The sequence below is a fragment of the Phascolarctos cinereus genome, unplaced genomic scaffold, assembly GCF_003287225.1.
Source record: "Phascolarctos cinereus isolate Bilbo 61053 unplaced genomic scaffold, phaCin_HiC Scaffold_687;HRSCAF=1323, whole genome shotgun sequence".
Lineage (NCBI taxonomy): Eukaryota > Metazoa > Chordata > Mammalia > Diprotodontia > Phascolarctidae > Phascolarctos > Phascolarctos cinereus.
Window position 1 is genome coordinate 6,115 of NW_027556054.1, and position 16,373 is coordinate 22,487.

General features: G+C 40.1%; 4 non-coding genes and 1 pseudogene across 4 annotated transcripts; 3 read left to right on the top strand and 2 right to left on the bottom strand.

Annotated features, from left to right (window-relative positions):
• Positions 1–1,774: 1,774 nt before the first annotated feature.
• TRNAM-CAU (transfer RNA methionine (anticodon CAU)) lies at positions 1,775–1,847 on the top strand. Its single transcript has one exon. It is a non-coding gene; the product is annotated as a tRNA-Met (tRNA).
• A 1,429-nt stretch (positions 1,848–3,276) lies between these two features.
• On the bottom strand, positions 3,277–3,348 carry TRNAE-UUC (transfer RNA glutamic acid (anticodon UUC)). The gene has a single exon. It is a non-coding gene; the product is annotated as a tRNA-Glu (tRNA).
• A 5,849-nt stretch (positions 3,349–9,197) lies between these two features.
• Positions 9,198–9,270, bottom strand: TRNAF-GAA (transfer RNA phenylalanine (anticodon GAA)). Its single transcript has one exon. It is a non-coding gene; the product is annotated as a tRNA-Phe (tRNA).
• A 1,621-nt stretch (positions 9,271–10,891) lies between these two features.
• Positions 10,892–10,964, top strand: TRNAK-UUU (transfer RNA lysine (anticodon UUU)). The gene has a single exon. It is a non-coding gene; the product is annotated as a tRNA-Lys (tRNA).
• Positions 10,965–14,510: 3,546 nt separating this feature from the next.
• LOC110204602 (large ribosomal subunit protein eL30 pseudogene) lies at positions 14,511–14,843 on the top strand (annotated as a pseudogene).
• The last annotated feature ends 1,530 nt before the right edge of the window (positions 14,844–16,373 follow it).

A 16,373-nucleotide genomic window follows, 5' to 3' on the forward strand; every position in this document is an offset into this window, starting at 1 on the left:
AGGCAGATGCAGACTCAATTATAAAAGTAATACAGCATAAAATCAATGACATTGTAGGATGAACATAGTAGAAATCAATACAGAAGAAACTAAAGGTAATATTAATTTGGAGGTTTTAAGTTTGCTTTATCAAAGAGAAACAATAGTCACAACTTTCAGCATGTCCTTGAAGGATCATTTTTCTAAGACCATCCACATTTCTAAGATACATAAGGAACTGATTCAAATTTAGAAGAATGAAAGCCATTCCTCAATGGATAAATGTTCAAAGGATATGAATAGGCAGTTTTCAAAGGAAGAAATCCAACATACAATAACTATATAGAAATGCTCTCTATATAGAAATGCTCTCAATATAGTAATAATTATAGAGATGCAAATTAAAGCAACCCTCAGGTTCCATTCCATACTAATCAGATTGGCAGAAGGAGGAGGAGGAGGGGGAAAAGGAGGAGCAGGAGGGGAAGGAGGAGATAAGGAGATGGATAGATGTGTTCTCTAAATTCAAACCTACTCTCCATAGCTATTCAGAAACAATGAAACCTCTTCAATTACACTACTGTCAGTAAATCTATCTATCTATCTATCTATCTATCTATCTATCTATCTATCTATCTATCTATCTAACGTTTAGAGAAAATAGAAAGATTTGTTTGTTTGTTTTAATGCAGACTCTACTCACCTCTCCCACAGATTATTCAATAGCCTTTTGGTTAATCTCTCCACTTCAAGTCTCTCCCTACTCTAATCTATCCTCCACTCAGGGGTCAAACTGGTTTTCTTAAAAGATAAGTGTGACCAGTCAGCACCTCCCCACCCCTATTCAATGAACTCCAGTAGCTCCTTATTGCTTCCAGGACCAAACATTAGTTGTCTTTTCAAGCCCTTCACAGCCTGAATCTTCTCTACCTTTCCAGTTGCCTGACACTTTACTCCCTTCCAGGTACCCCATTTTCCTATGACACTGACCTAGCTCTTCCTCTAACTCTCTCTCCATTTCCCAACTCCGCACTTTTCATTGACCGTCTCCTAGGTCTTATGTGCTCTCCCTCCTCACTTCTGCCACCTGGCTTTCCTCTCCTCCTTCAAGATTTGCCTAAAATTCCATCTTCTGTCTTTTTGTCTTTCCCTGCCGGCCCCCTCCCCAGGGTCTTCCTTTGGAGACTACAGGTTATTTACATTGTATGTATCTTGTACGTATGTAGTTATTTCACACGTTCTCTCCCCCACTAGGATGTGGGCTTCTTGAAGGCAGGGGCTGTACTTTTGTCCTTCTGTATCCCCAGAGCTTAGCAAGATGTCTGGCTCATAGTAAGCACTTAATAAATGTTTGTTAGCTGACTGCCTAAGTATTGGAGATAGAAAAACAAAAAAGAAAGTCCCTGCCTTCAAGGAGCTTACATTCTATTGGGAAGATAAGGTTGAGCAGAAAAATTGGATCCAAATTGTGGTGTACATTTCCTTTCATTCAGGTCCCATAAAAATGATCTCATGAGATCTCTGTGGTCAAGAAACGTCATCTGCTTTGTGGCCGGTAGGTGGGCGCTTGATATGAATTGTCTCTTCAGTTTGAAGAAACCAGGAAATAAGGCGAGAAATGGACAGACCAGGAAAGGCTTAAGAATTCCCTTCTAAAATCTCCGAAGGGGAAAAAAAAAAGATTTTTATGTTAAATAAAATTATGAAAAACAAAACAATTTATAATAATACTCTGTTAATTGAGAGCAAGGAAACTTCTTACTCAAGAATTTACAATGTAACATCCCTTCCCGAAGCCTTCTTAGCGCAGTAGGCAGCGCGTCAGTCTCATAATCTGAAGGTCCTGAGTTCGAGCCTCAGAGAGGGCACAGCATTTTGAAGTAGAAGTAGGAAAAAATTTCGTTCCCACTTCTCTCCCCTAAGCACTATCCTTGCATTAAAGGACAAAGAAATTAAATAATGAAATCTGTTTCCAGTATTACCTGCCTGTAACCAGAATGGGGAGGAAAACACAGGGCAAGATAGACTGCCGGAGTTTGCAAGAGGGAAAAGTCGGAAGGAAAGAGGATCTGTGAATATTCGAAAATATAATTAAGACCTTAGCTTCCATAGAATGAAACAAAATGCATCTGGTTCAGATTCCAGATCTTACCTCTTCTAGTCTCATTCAATAGGACGCTAACTAATTCCGCCATTCTTCTGTCCATCTTCACTAACACGTATAAATGTGCAGTAGGAAAAACAACCTCGCATCCATCCCAAAATCCATCCGCAAAGGTCCAGGTCGAAAATCGTTCACACGTTTGTCTGTGGACTGAAATGTCTGAGTCCTCTCTGAAATGCTCTTCTTCAACAGAGACCATTCTGTTCCATTTTCCTTTATCTGTTAAAGACATTTACCTCGGATGACAATAAATGCCGTCTCTGTTTTTTGTTTGTTTGTTTGTTTTTTGTGTTTTGCCACGAACTGTTTTGTGAAGTAGCTACCTTTTACCTTTTTTTTTTTTGTAAATAAATGACAAGACGAGTTTAGTATGTCTTCCTTTATGGCATCTTGGTTCTTTCCCCTGGTATCTTCCCACCGCTCAGTCGCAATTTTCACACTCGGATGGTGTTTGGCGGAAGGCGCGCGGCAGACGCTAATAAAATAAGGAGTCCAGAGCCAGCTGAAGGGGAAATTCCTACGTCACTACTCCCGTCCCACGCCAAAAAAGAAAGAAAATGTTAATGTTGCCCTTTCCCCCCTCCCTCCTACATCACATTCATTTTTCAATATATTCCTCCTCCGTTCCTTATTTAGGGAGTTATTTACTGTGAGAAATTAGTTATTTTTTTTAAAAGGGGGATGAGAAGCAATTGAGCAAAATAAGTTAGTAAACCAAGCGTTCTCGAGAATACGTGCAGTTTTTAAAATCCATAATTGGGGTGAAGGAGTAAATTTTGTCTTAGGTGGGGTCTTCGTTACATTGTTGTTTGCCCTTCTTTCTGTAAAACGACCAATAACCTCAGGTGAATGATGTCTTGAGTTGCAAATGAATTGGATTTAAGCGAGGGAGGGCTGTGTGACTCCTTTAGTGTCATCAGAGTCCAGTTGGAAGATATAGGTCAGGGAGACTGGAGATGACGCCGGATGCAGTGAGTGACCCTGATCCCTTTTTAAGCTGTCTTTCTCAGGTCTCAGTTTGTCTGAGGCAACACCCATTCAGTGATGAAAGGTTAGGTAAGAACTGTGGCAGAAGACGGGCTCAATTCCCAGTAAGTCTGCGTCTTTTGAAATTAGGTTAAAAGCACGACAAGTTCCCTGGCCGGGAATCGAACCCGGGCCGCGGCGGTGAAAGCGCCGAATCCTAGCCACTAGACCACCAGGGAGACATAACAGTGAGTTTCCCGGGCTTTCTATTGTATGCATTGCTCTTTTTTTTTTTAAGTTTTCTCCCTTCTTTTCTATTTCTCTTGAAGAAGATATCTCTCTTATTTTAAGTCTTTTCAGATATCTCCTTCCTTCCATCCATTATCTATCTATTCAATTAATCAACACGCATTGACTATGTATTGTCTATGGTATAAATTAGGCTGTTGGCATTTAAACCAGAAAATCCAAGAAGCCCTGCCCTCAAGGAACTTGCAGTTTACCCCGCAAACAACAGGTTCTTAGAGAACCGCAGTCATAGTAAACGCAACATTATTCCCACCGGGCGAAGGGGCAGACACCTCCAGACAGACAGGATCACAGAACGCCTTCTTTAACAACGAAGATCTCCTCTTCCCCAGCCCCAGTAGGACCTGCCGCTTCGGGGGCTCTTGGAAGGGACTTATGCATTTCTAATGCCCAGGAGACTACTTGGGGCTGGACGAGAGGAACAAAGACACAACACCGTGCAGTGTTCAGTCTGGAAACTGAGCCTGGATGCAGCTTGGGAGCGACTTCTGTCTCGTTATACATGCGTAATATCCTGGGATCTCCAGTGGCAGAATGAACACGCACTCACTTGGCCCTGACGTCTTACTAGGACGCCCTAGGGCAGTTTAGGATCCGAAACTCTCTGAAGAGCCTGGAGAGAAGCGCTGCAGGAAATCCAGCCTGGCCAAGCAGAAATCTCACAGGTAGAGGCATAGCAGTCTCCTCCTGCCTGCCTGTTTGGTGGGACCCGTGTAAGCGGGGTGCGGGCATCGAAGGAGCGTAGGGAAAGCTCCCAGGGTGAATGACTAGGATTAGGAGAATCTTCATCAGCCCCCCAAACCTCGTAAGCTGGACTGGGCAGGTGACATCGCTCAGGGTCCAGGAAGGTGTTTAAAGGCCAGAATGAGCTAGCACCAGGATAAGAAGTGAGGGGATGAAATCCAACCTTTCAATTCAACGAGTATTGTTTTAGGCACCATTACGTGCTAGGTGTAAGGAACCGAGAGCTCTAGGAGCACGTTTTGTTCTAGGAAGGGTGTTGTGGGGGGAGTGGAGGTCGTAATAAGTAAATCCAATATAATTTGAGGAGGGAAGCAGCGCTAGCGACTCACAGGATCCCTAAAGACTTTCCAAAGGAGATAGTATCGGAGAACACCTTTAAAGAAAGCAAGAATAAAAATCAGATGAAACCGAGTCCCGCCACCCTCCACACCCCCACCCCCCGTCTCCAGGGTCTAAAGAACATTTAAAATTACGTGAAATTATCTGGAGTGATGCTAGGATGCTGAATCAGTCCCCAATCTCCGGCTTCCCGGTTTTATAGTTTCACCTCCCGGGCAAGATAGATTTAGAGGCAAGTTTCTTTGAACGGACTGTTCTGTGCATATAAATACTCCAACCTCATCCCTCCCGCTTCCTCCTAGCCGGGGAAAAGAAATAAAATTTGAGGGAAAGGCAGCTTCGATTATAGAGTGGCCTTGGAAATCATTATCTCTAACTGATTATGCCCAGAGCAGGGTAGGTTAATGGTGCAAAGTTGCAGAAGAGGTTGCTTGGTGATCTGGGGCCTGGAATATTCCAGCACGGAGCTTGAGGTTCTGCTGGATTGATAAGAGGTGGTTTTATCGACCACTATAGTAAGGCGTTGTATTGCTCCTTCAAAAGGATAAGTGATAATGATCAGTCACTCTCACCTCCAAAGTCTGTAACAGTGAAAAACGCAGTAAACTTTTCAAGTTGGAAATAAAAGCAAGTTTCACCTCTTTGAATTCTTGGTTTACTTCAATTCAACAAAATACCATGAATACCTCATTCAGGGGGTGGGCTTCTAAATTAAGGTAAGGATCGATTGTCTTTGATCCTTAATTCCTTATGTGCTTTTCCAGTTCTATCTTGGAGACAAGTCTTCTCTGCCTCCTATAATTTGATTGCCTCTCAAACAAGGAGAATGACAGCCAGGTTGTGCCCCAGTCTTTGTACTCTTATCTTTTGGGTTGGGATACTGCTTCTGGAATGTGATATTTTGTAGCTACATCCCAAGGTATGATGGGTCCACTATGATACTCGGGGGGGTCCATTCTCTTTATCTACCCACGAGTTCACTATTTTTATCATTCTTTATGCCCTCAACCAAGTGTTTACTCTGGGAAATCGATGAATATAGTTTATGCGTAGTTCTTGTCTAGGTTTCCATAAATGTGGGTAATTGGTATTTCATCTCTCAAAAAAGCATTCAAAGTAATAAATATACTTTGCATACAGGACCCTTAAAAGTTTCAGAGGATGCAAAGGAGCTGATGAATTGCATAAACAATGTAGAAAAGGCAGAAGGACTCACAGAAATTTATGTACATTTAAAACAATTCTCTGTTAGTGAGTCCTACTTTTCCACTAGAATCCTAGTGACCATTTAATTGGACTCCTCTCAGAAGTGATCTCAACTTGGGGCTGCTAGGGACAACACCTTGTCTTTCTAGTGAAATACTTCTCTCCTCAGGGTCTGGATGGTTTTAGTAAGATTTAGTAATATCTCCTGGTTTGAGTCCCCAATCTCCAATCCCAGGAAGGGAAATGGACTTTGGAACTTCTGCAGAGGTCACTCCTTCCAATCAGAACTATACTCTCCAATAACCCACTATAATTTGGGAGAGCAATGTGTAAATCTTCTGTTATTTCAGGTCATGTCTTTAATTCCTTAATGATCCTCTAAATAGGTGAGGATGATGACGGATGATTTTCTTTTCTTTCCAAGAGGCTCCAGAATATTTCCCTTCTCTTGAAGGCCAGCTCTCCCAACTCTTGAACTTAAGATTACATTGAAGGCAGTCCTGAAGACTTCAAAGGTAGCCCAGAAATCTCCCTTTTCTGCCCAAAATATTAGATTCTGTGATAGCACCAGATTCCCAAACTCCTCCCCATCAATCAGCAAGGACTTACTAAGCATCAATTATGTTCCATGAATTTTGCTAGATTCTCAGGATGCAAAGACAAAACTGAAATAATCTGTCCTGAATGATTATAAAATATGTACATATAATGAGGTAGGTGATCTGAGTTCAAATCTGGCCTCAGACACTTACTAGCTGTGTGACCCTGGCAAGTCACTTAACCAATTTGCCTCAGTTCCTCATCTGTAAAATGAGTTGAAGGAGGAAATGGCAAACCACTCCAGTATCTTTCCCAAGAAAACCCCAAATGGGGTCAAGAAGAGTCTGACATGACTGAAATGATTGAACAACAACCACAACAAAGGAGATCTATGACCAATTTATTTCTACCCTATCTTCCCAGTTGAACTATGTATTCACTTCCTAATGCAACATGGTTGGTTGAATAATGGGTGGTTCTGTATCTCTGATACTGTTGGGATGAGTCAATCAGGTCGCTTAGTTATCCTTTGATCCACTCATGCCATCTGGCATCCTGGAAAATCCTCATGTAAACTCTAACTCCCAGGCTTCTGGCAGCTTAATCTCCCACCTTTCAAAGCTTACAAAGTAAGCTTAACTTCTTCAATCTTATTCACCTAAAACAGGGAAGCAAAAATATAAAAAGTCAAAAGAAAGAGGCCTTTAGTATTTACAAGATGCATCTTGGCTAGCAAAGGGGAGGCCCAAGATGTCTCCTTTTACAACATTCTTCCCCCCTTCACCCCCCACCAGCCGTTAATCAAGAAAAGCCCACCATATTCTTATTACCCAAAAGACAGTCTAGGAAAGCAAGGAAACATATTCATCAAAGCAAGCAAGTACAATATCAATTGGTAAAACCATACAGATTTGTCTGTGATAGGTGTTGAGGGCCGGCCTTAAGAGTCCGATATGGGTTTAAGATCCAGGACAGAGTTTGACCTTTGCCCAGGCTTTAACCCAAAGGGTTCAATAATTAAGAAGCAGGGCTCTCCAAATCTCTCCCTGCTAGGAGGCTCCTGAGATATTCCTTCACTCTTTGAACCTTGGATTTACATATTCACTCCTCTATACAGGTGCCAGGAAAAAGCCTTGGAATTTACAACCCTATCTAGGAACTCTGATAAGGAGGAAATGTATGTTATTACATCCTTAGCAGATGTTTTGGGGAGTGTCTCACAGGGAAGACTCTTTGAAGTTAGGATGGATTTTCTCTATATATCCTGTACCCTCGGATGAATAAACTGAATCAGTTCCTACTACTCTGCCTGGCCCACACCTCAAGTTTATTTCCCACCTTTCCATTCAGTGTACTATCTGGTTGCAGGCAACAGATAGGATACTCAAGATAATGAGTCACATGATCTAGGTCATGGATCCTTTCCATAGCCTGGTGAATTTATGGACTCTTTCTCAGAATGATATTTTTATTTGCATAAAGTACATCAGATTTTGAAGGCAACCACTAATCTTGAAATACATTTATCAAAATATATAGAGGTGTCTAAGATATATCCATCTATATGTATATATCAATATAATTATCTATCTATCTATCTATCTATCTATCTATCTATCTATCTATCTATCTATCAAAACAAGTTCACAGACCATAGGTTCAGGACCCTTGAGTTAAAACTCCTGTGACTCCTGAACAAGATGAAATCTTAGCTTAATGGGGAGAGAAGTGTCTACTCTTAACAGTCTTGGGGGGGGTGCAAGAGCTTTGAATTAAAGAACATGTTTGGGAAGTAGCTTTTACCCATGTCTTTGGTGGTGGTGGTGTGTCTACCCTATGCCATCCAAAATCTGTGGCTCACTTCAATTTGCCCTATCTCTCTCTCTTTTAGAAGTCAGTCAGTGAATCAGGAATTGCATTTCCCTTCCAGTGAGCAGAGTCACTGTACTATACTTTAGGGAACCACCAAAGGCTCAGGGGGACCATATTAACAGATTGATTATAGGAGAAGTGATTAGTTCAAGTTAGCAATGGAACAGAAGGTGAAGGATCTCACAATGTCATGCGGTGGTTCCCATCATATCTAATTTTCTTTATGGCTAATGAAGAGCTAGTTACATTAGAAGAGAGAAAAAGAAAGTGGGGGGAGTAGAGGCAGAGAAAGGAGGGAGGGGAGAGAGAGACAGACAGACAGAAGGGGAACAGAGCTTTTCTATAGTTATATGGGGGGGGGGAAAGGAGTTCCCCCATAATATGACGAGGGATTACCGGGGAGAAGGTACACCCTGGGCTGGAGTGGGAGTGTTTCTACTGACTGTGCATCTCAGCGTTGCCATCTGATTGAATTAATCGACCTAAAGTGAAGCAGTGGATGAATATGCTGATCCAGAAAAAAGTCAACAGATCTGGAGAATCTCTATTTGAGAAATGGGGCGGAGTCATCAGGGACCTGTGGAATAGGGGGAGTCATACGGCGGGATAGGCCCTCGAACTCTGTACACCGCATAAGGAGGCTGTGACTACATGAAGTCAGGCAAAGTGGAGATCGGGTTTTCGATCAAGAGATAATCTGAGAGGATAAGGTGGAGGAGAATATGTCTGTATCCTGCGCTCGAGCATGATTCCTCCCTTCGTTCCTGACCCTTCAGCTTCTGCAACTTCCATATTTCCTAGAGTCAGGCTTCCCATCTTCCTCAAGGGTAGAAGGCATTATCGAGGAAGTACTAGCAAGGTGGATCTCTCCCATATAAACGCTACGAGTCTCAGGATAGAAAATGAAGCAACTTTCCCCAAAGTACCTCAGCTCCCTGCAACCCTCTACCCATGTCTAGTAGCAAATAGGAGGAAGCCTTAGACCTGCTAGCGCTGTGGAAGTGACTCCAACAAACCAAACCCTATAAAGAGCAAAGTGCACCCGCCTTGAGCTGCCAGTGATCTAAATTCTAAAATATGCTGAAACCCGGGATCGAACCAGGGACCTTTAGATCTTCAGTCTAACGCTCTCCCAACTGAGCTATTTCAGCTTCTTAACACTGTTAATTTGGTTTCGTTTTGATTTTTAAAGTTTTCATTCCTAAAAAAGATTTTTCTTTCTTTCTGGTTCCTAAAAGAGTCAAATTTGCTAGTTCCAAATTTTAGGAAAGGTTTTAGGAATAAGGAAGAAAAGTGACACGCAGAACCTGAATATTTAACGCTATCATACCAAGGACTGGGGACCCTTGACTATTCTTTCCTCCTCCAAATGGAGATGAAGTAGAAATGCTTTAGTCTATCACTGAGGCCCAAGACTGTTTCAGGAAAACGCGTAAATTCTTTGAAAAATTGTCCATCTAATTACCATCAAGAAGACCAAGAGATCAGTAAACTCATCACTTTGTTGCGGCAACAGACAAAAGGGGACGCGGAACCTTGTTGTAGTGGATTTAACTCAATTACACTAGGAAATCCCTAGAGTTACTTCAGACTGAATCAACGAGCGATTATAGGACGCGAACAAAGCCAGACGACGCAGGTATGATTTCCCCACACCTGGTACGCAACGCTACCAAGTCTCCCTCGGTTAAGTATATACCGTGTGACACCTATGGGTGTATTAATTAAATCTGAAGAATCTCTGTCCCTTAGGAAATTACGCCTAACTTCTTCGTACTCTATCAGCAATCTGAGATCGTGAAATCAGGGTCCAAGTGCGGTGATTTTACTGTCCTTAATGCAGAAAACAGTTTCCTATAATGATTTGTACAAACATCTTCTATTAAAAAATTTAAATCAAATTTTACTTTTTTGTATTAACAAAGATGTATTTTCTTTCCCTCCTTCTCCCTCCAGACTCACCCCAAAAGAAAGGAAAACCCTTGTAACAAATATTCATAGTCAAGGAAAACAAATTTTTCACATTGTCTATGTCCAAAAATATGTCACACTCTACTTATTTAGTCCGTCACTCTCTCATCTGGAGGTGCTTCATCCTCAGTACACTAGTATCATGGTAGGTCATTGTATTGATTAGACTAGAGTTATTCAGTCTTTCAAAGCTGTTTATTTTTACTCTGGTCTTAGAGTGTACATTGTTCTCCTAGATCTGATCCTTTTACTCAAACTAATCTTCCCAGGTTTCTCTGAAATCATCCTTTTTGTCACTTCTTATATTGCAATAGTATTGCATAATATAGCTACACCACAATTTCTTCAGTCATCCCCCAGTTGATAGTCACCACCCTGCCTCCCAGATCTTTGCAACCACAATAGAGCTGCTAAAAATATTTTTCGATGTATGTGTCCTTTTTCTTTAATCCCTTCCAGGTTTAAACCTAGTGGAGGTATCACTGGGTCAAAGTTGATTAACTGTAGGTCATATTTCCAAATGGCTTTCCAAAATAGCTGTGAGTACCAATTCATAGCTTTATCAACAATGCACTAATATGCCTGCCTTCCCACAACTCTGCCGACATTAGATTCTTTTCCATTTTTCTTCTACTTCTGTCCTTCCATTTTTATCCTTAAAAATCCTAAAAAGGGTGTTCTTTGAAAACATCAATGTGGACATTCTACCATTATGTCAAATTTAGCTCACCATTATAAACTGGAATAGTATTTGCTTGTCTCATCTGTTATTTGGGGGGGAGGGGCAAAAGCCTTCCAAGAGCCTGGGTAGCTCAGTCGGTAGAGCATCAGACTTTTAATCTGAGGGTCCAGGGTTCAAGTCCCTGTCTAGGTGCTTATGTTTTTGACTAGAATTTATGAACACTCATTGTTTCTTTTCCCACTGTTTTTCTTTCTGTCGTTTTTTCTTATATCCAAGGTGTCCCCCTACCTCCTTTTTTTAAAATCAGTGTAGGATCTCTTCTTTGCATAGGCTGTAAAGCCTTCTGAGTTGGATGTGAAGATTTTAACTATGATAATCAAAGAAATATCAGAACGGTAAAAGTTACCAAGAGACTTCTCTCTTCCTCTAGAAATCAACTGTTTGTTTAAGGGAGGCAGTCTTCTGTATCCTCAGGTCTATATCTACATAAACCTCAGGCCAGCGTTTTCCATTCTTTATGGACAATCCTCCTCCCGTTCACTCCCCCCCCCACTTTTTGGGAAACAATCTTTGCAAATAATTTTCTTACCATTTCAAATGAAGTTGAGCATTAAAAGAATCTGTATATATAAAATATTTATAGCAGCTCTTTGTTTTGAGGTGGCAAAGAATTACAAATAAAGGGGTTGCCCATCAAATGGGGAATGGCTGAATAAGTTATAGAACTGTATGTGATGTGATGGAAAATTCTTGTGCTGTAAGAAATGAGGAAGGGGGTGACTTCAGAGAAACCAGGAAAGACTTTTATAAACTGATATAGAGTGAGGTGAGCAAAACCAGGAGGGAAATTTTACACTAAGAGCAATATGATAAAGACAAGCAATTCTGTAGGACTTAGAAACTCTGATCAATGCAATGACCAACTATAATTCCAAAGGACACAAGATGAAATATGCTACCCATCTCAGGATAGGTGATAGGCTCAGAGTATAGACTGAGGGTTGGAGGGATATGGCCAATTGAGGAATTTATTTTGCTTGACTATACATGTTTGTAATATAAGTTTTGTTTTTCTTGTTTTCCCAGTTGGGGGAGAGAGTAGTGAGAGGGAGTGAATGAAGACCTGAAAATAAAATTTAATTAAAAAGAACTAAAGTATATTATATTTTAAAAACAGCACACAAATAAATATTAGACAAAATCATATAGCAAATAGCATATGTTTATTGAGAAATTCATTTATAAATTTCACCTTTATCATATAAGATGACCATAATGATAATATCCTAATGGTACTTATATGATGTGTAAATATCCTATCCAGTTCAAAATCTCCCAAAACATTATGTCATTGATGATATTTCTAATTCCTTCAAAACTACAAGTTGAGAGAGATGCTTTGTCTTGATAAGTTATAGGAGAAAATGTTTTATACAGAGATGTTACCAATAGTAGCAACATTTGTATTGCTTTTTTTAAAAATAAACTCTTTTATTCACATGTTGTCATAATATTTCTAAAAAAAGAAACAGGTTAAATATACTGTCAAAAGCTAATCTTAACTATTCTTGTTCAAATCAAATAAGATCAATGTTATACTATTTGTCTATGGCAAATGGGCTACTTATTCATATTTAGAAATATATAGGTCTTTGAAATAAAATTAAAATTGCTTCTATAGACTAGTCTATAGTACTGTGAGAAATGATTCATTTGGATCCCTATTCTATTCCAAGCAGTGTTAATCAGTTTGATATGATTCCACAGGGTAATCATTATAAGTTCTGTATATTAGGCCCCAGAGCTGTGAACTGCAGATTCTCAGTTTGCTTGTTTAATCAGAGGAAGCTAACTAGAGGTCCACCCTTGTTTTTCCTTGTTGTGGTGACCAAGTCAAGCATGGCGGAGGTGACTCAATTATGTGGAAAGTCTTCCAACTTACTTTTGTACCTCCGGACCACTTTCTCTTGTCCAACATGAGCAGGTGAACATCTTATGACCATCTTATGACCACTTAGTCAGTGGAGATGCCCCATGCTTCACCCAACCTGAGACCCCCCCCAACACACATACATACTGATGCATCATTTTTTGACCCTTGAAGCAGGGTCTATCAATCCATAGGATTTTGCATTTTGTGTAGCCCTTCTAGAATGTTCAAGTATCAAATCTGGTATCAAGCCTTATAAAAACAAGCCCCTGGAAGATGGGGCCATCTCATGAAGCAGATCTGCCCACTTCATTAGAAGGGACCACGGATCCTTTAATAAAGTGCCATTGGCTCACAGTTCTGCTTCAGTGGTTTTTCTTGCAGATTAGGCAATTATAGTCCCCATATTATTGAACAGGTCTTTACTTCTATTTCATTTACAGGGTAGGGTTTTTTTTTTAATTGGCAAACATAAAATATGATTTTGTATATTTATTTTCCATAACTTTTTTCATAATTCTGATAACTTTGTCTTTCTGGATCACAGTATGAATCTGAGGACCTTGAATTGATTTATTTACAGTACTCATTTTTTTGAAAATATCTACCTATACATGAATTTTAGGTGGAATTTTTTTGTTACAAAATGAATTTGCTTCATCTTTACTTTCCCTAAGAAAAGTGACAATTTCTTCTTTTAGTTCAAATAACTTTTGTAGTACTTTGGTGGCTAGGTGTGGTGGAATAGGCCTATAATTTTCGCTGCAGGTGGAGGCCGAGGCTGGTGAATCATTTGTTTTCTGGAATTCTGAGCTGAAGTAGGGCTAAAACCAAAATCTGGTGTCTGAACTAAGTCTGGCACCAATGTGGTGAGACCCTGGTAGTGGAGGGGCACTGGGCTGCCTAAGGATAGGTAGACCTGTCCTGGTAGGAGAAACTGAGTAGGTCAAACTTCCCGAATCAGTATTGAGATTTGGCCCAGTGAAGGACCTGAAGCACTGAGACAGAGAGAGAGAGAGAGAGAGAGAGAGAGAGAGAGAGAGAGAGAGAGAGAGAGAGAGAGAGAGAGAGAGAGAGAAATCCAATCTCAAAAATAAATAAATACATAAAACTTTGGCAGAAGAAAATCCGTATGTTTCATAATAATAGAAGTGCTCTCCTACAACAACACAATTTTGCAAAGAGCCTTCCTTTAAATGAACTTTTAAAAGCACAGTTGATTACTTTCATAAGAACTTGAAAATCTGTATATAGATTTCTTGATTGTAAGATATTCAATGTGTCCAAGTTGAGTACTCCTTTTAAATGTGTGCTGACAGACCAGAATTTCCTTCTGATGTCAGATCAGCTCCATCAGTAGAGACTCCAATACATTTTCCTATGTTGTATCATTTTTATTATAAATTTCATTGAGCATGTTAAAATCTTCTATTGATTTGATATTGCTATTAATGAATAAAGCAATAAATCTTCCCAAGCAAAAATTTCAACAACATATTGTAACTGTATAACCAAATAAGCATCTTTAATTACATCTGTTGCTTCAACTACTTGCAGAGCAGAATAAAATTTCAATCTGTCAAGTAATTAATGGGAAAAGTCCTTAGATATATTTGTCCTTCTTTTTGCCATGGGATTATCTGATAATGGAGGCATTTGAATCATAGTTTTGACCATACTAATAGCTATAGAGAGCACCTATCAAATAAGAATACTTTATCTAAGAATAACAGGAGTCCCTTTCTCACTTCCTGGACATCTTAGCAGCAGGTCTCTGGCTGAGGGTCCTCCTGCACGCAGGCAAGAAGATGGTGGCCGCAAAGAAGATGAAAAAGTCGCTAGAGTCTATCAAGTCAAGGCTCCAGCTGGTCATGAAAAGTGGCAAATACGTGCTAGGCTACAAACAGATCCTGAAAATGATCAGACAAGACAAAGCCAAATTGGTCATCTTAGCTAACAACTTCCCAGCTTTGAGGAAATCTGAGATTGAATATTACACTATGTTGGTCAAAACTGGCATACATCACTACAGCGGCAATAACATGGAATTGGGTACAGCATGTGGGAAGTACTACAGATTATGTACACTGGCCATCATTGATCCAGTTGATTTCAATGTTATTAGAAGCATGCCAGAATAGACCAGTGAAAAGTAAACTGTACAAAACTATTCTTTAATAAACTGGCCAAAACTTGTTTTTGTTTTTGTTTTGTTTTGTTTTGTTTTAAAAAAAAAAAGAATAACAGGAGGCTTAGTGTCACCATGCTGGGCCTGGAGTCAGGAGGACTCATCTTCTTGAGTTCAAATCTGGCCTCAGACACTTACTAACTGTGTGACCTTGGGCAAGTCACTTAACCCTGTTTGCCTCAGTTTCCTCATCTTAAAATGAGCTGGAGAAGGAAATGGCAAACCGCTCCAGTATCTTTGCCAAGAAAACCCTAGTGGGACATGAAGAATCTGACACAACTGAAAAACCACTGAAAAACAATAAAGGGGGAAGGGGTGGCCAATAAATACCCAGCCTTTGTGAGCAAGTTCACTATTCTGGACTTTATTCAGTCAGTCATGTGGACTTCTGAGTATGTACAGAATTTTATCAGTGGAAATGATGTTTAGTCTAGGGTTATGAAGTATTACATACTATATCATTCATACAACCATAACTGCTGTATGAATGATATCATTTAATGAGCATTTCTATAATGGAATGTATTCCAGGGGAATTATTTGGAAGTGGTGGTCAAGTAAAAACAAAATGCATTAATCACTCATTAAAAAATATTAATCATGTTATCGCTTTACTGTGTATATTTTAGTTGATTTTTGTGTAAGACGTTAAGTCATTTTTCAACTCTTGTTCTTTAAGAGAGATGTAAGAAGCCTGGTTCTCTTTGAACTTCACATTTTTCCATCTTGACTAGAAATACCAGCAACTATGTTTTACTGTGTTTTGGAGAGTATTACTCTAAATGCATAGTAAAGTGCATAGTAACTCTTTTATTCACTTGCTATGTAGTAAACAAAAGGCCATTTCTATCAACTTCTGATCCAGAACTGTTAAATAGAGAAGCCTGGGAAGGAGTAGGGGCAACTAGGGCCTCTCTTTCCAGTCACTGATGAAGGCAAGGACCGGTGAAAGCTTTCTGGTAAGAAAAGTGGTAGTAGCAGTAGATTTAGTTAGGACATCCCAGCTGCCTATCTCCCCACTCTAGTTAATAATATGAAACCATAAACACATGCCCCTGCGGTTGTTTCTGTCCTTGTTGAGTCAATGCTTTCTTGCTCTTAGGTGCAGGAGTATTGGGGACAGAATGACTTTATAAGATATATAAAGTTGAAGCACAAGAGGTCCACTTATGAAAGTACATACTAGCATTTGTGGACAGCCTGGCTTGGTGAGAATTTAAACCCTTTGAGAACTGCATGACCCAATGTAGCTGTGGATTTAAGGCAACCAAGGAGTGACTTGTCCATTGGCTATAATACATTCTTCAGTCATTTTCGTGGGAGTATGTGACCTGATTGAGGGCACAGAGCCAGTCAAAGCCTGGGTTTATGTAGGGTTTTCAAAAAAAATGCCTTCTGTGGCAGCTGTCAGGAGAAAGGTGGGGCAATGAGGTCATAGAACATGGACTAGTTACCAATGAAAATGAACCAGACAGGACTATTC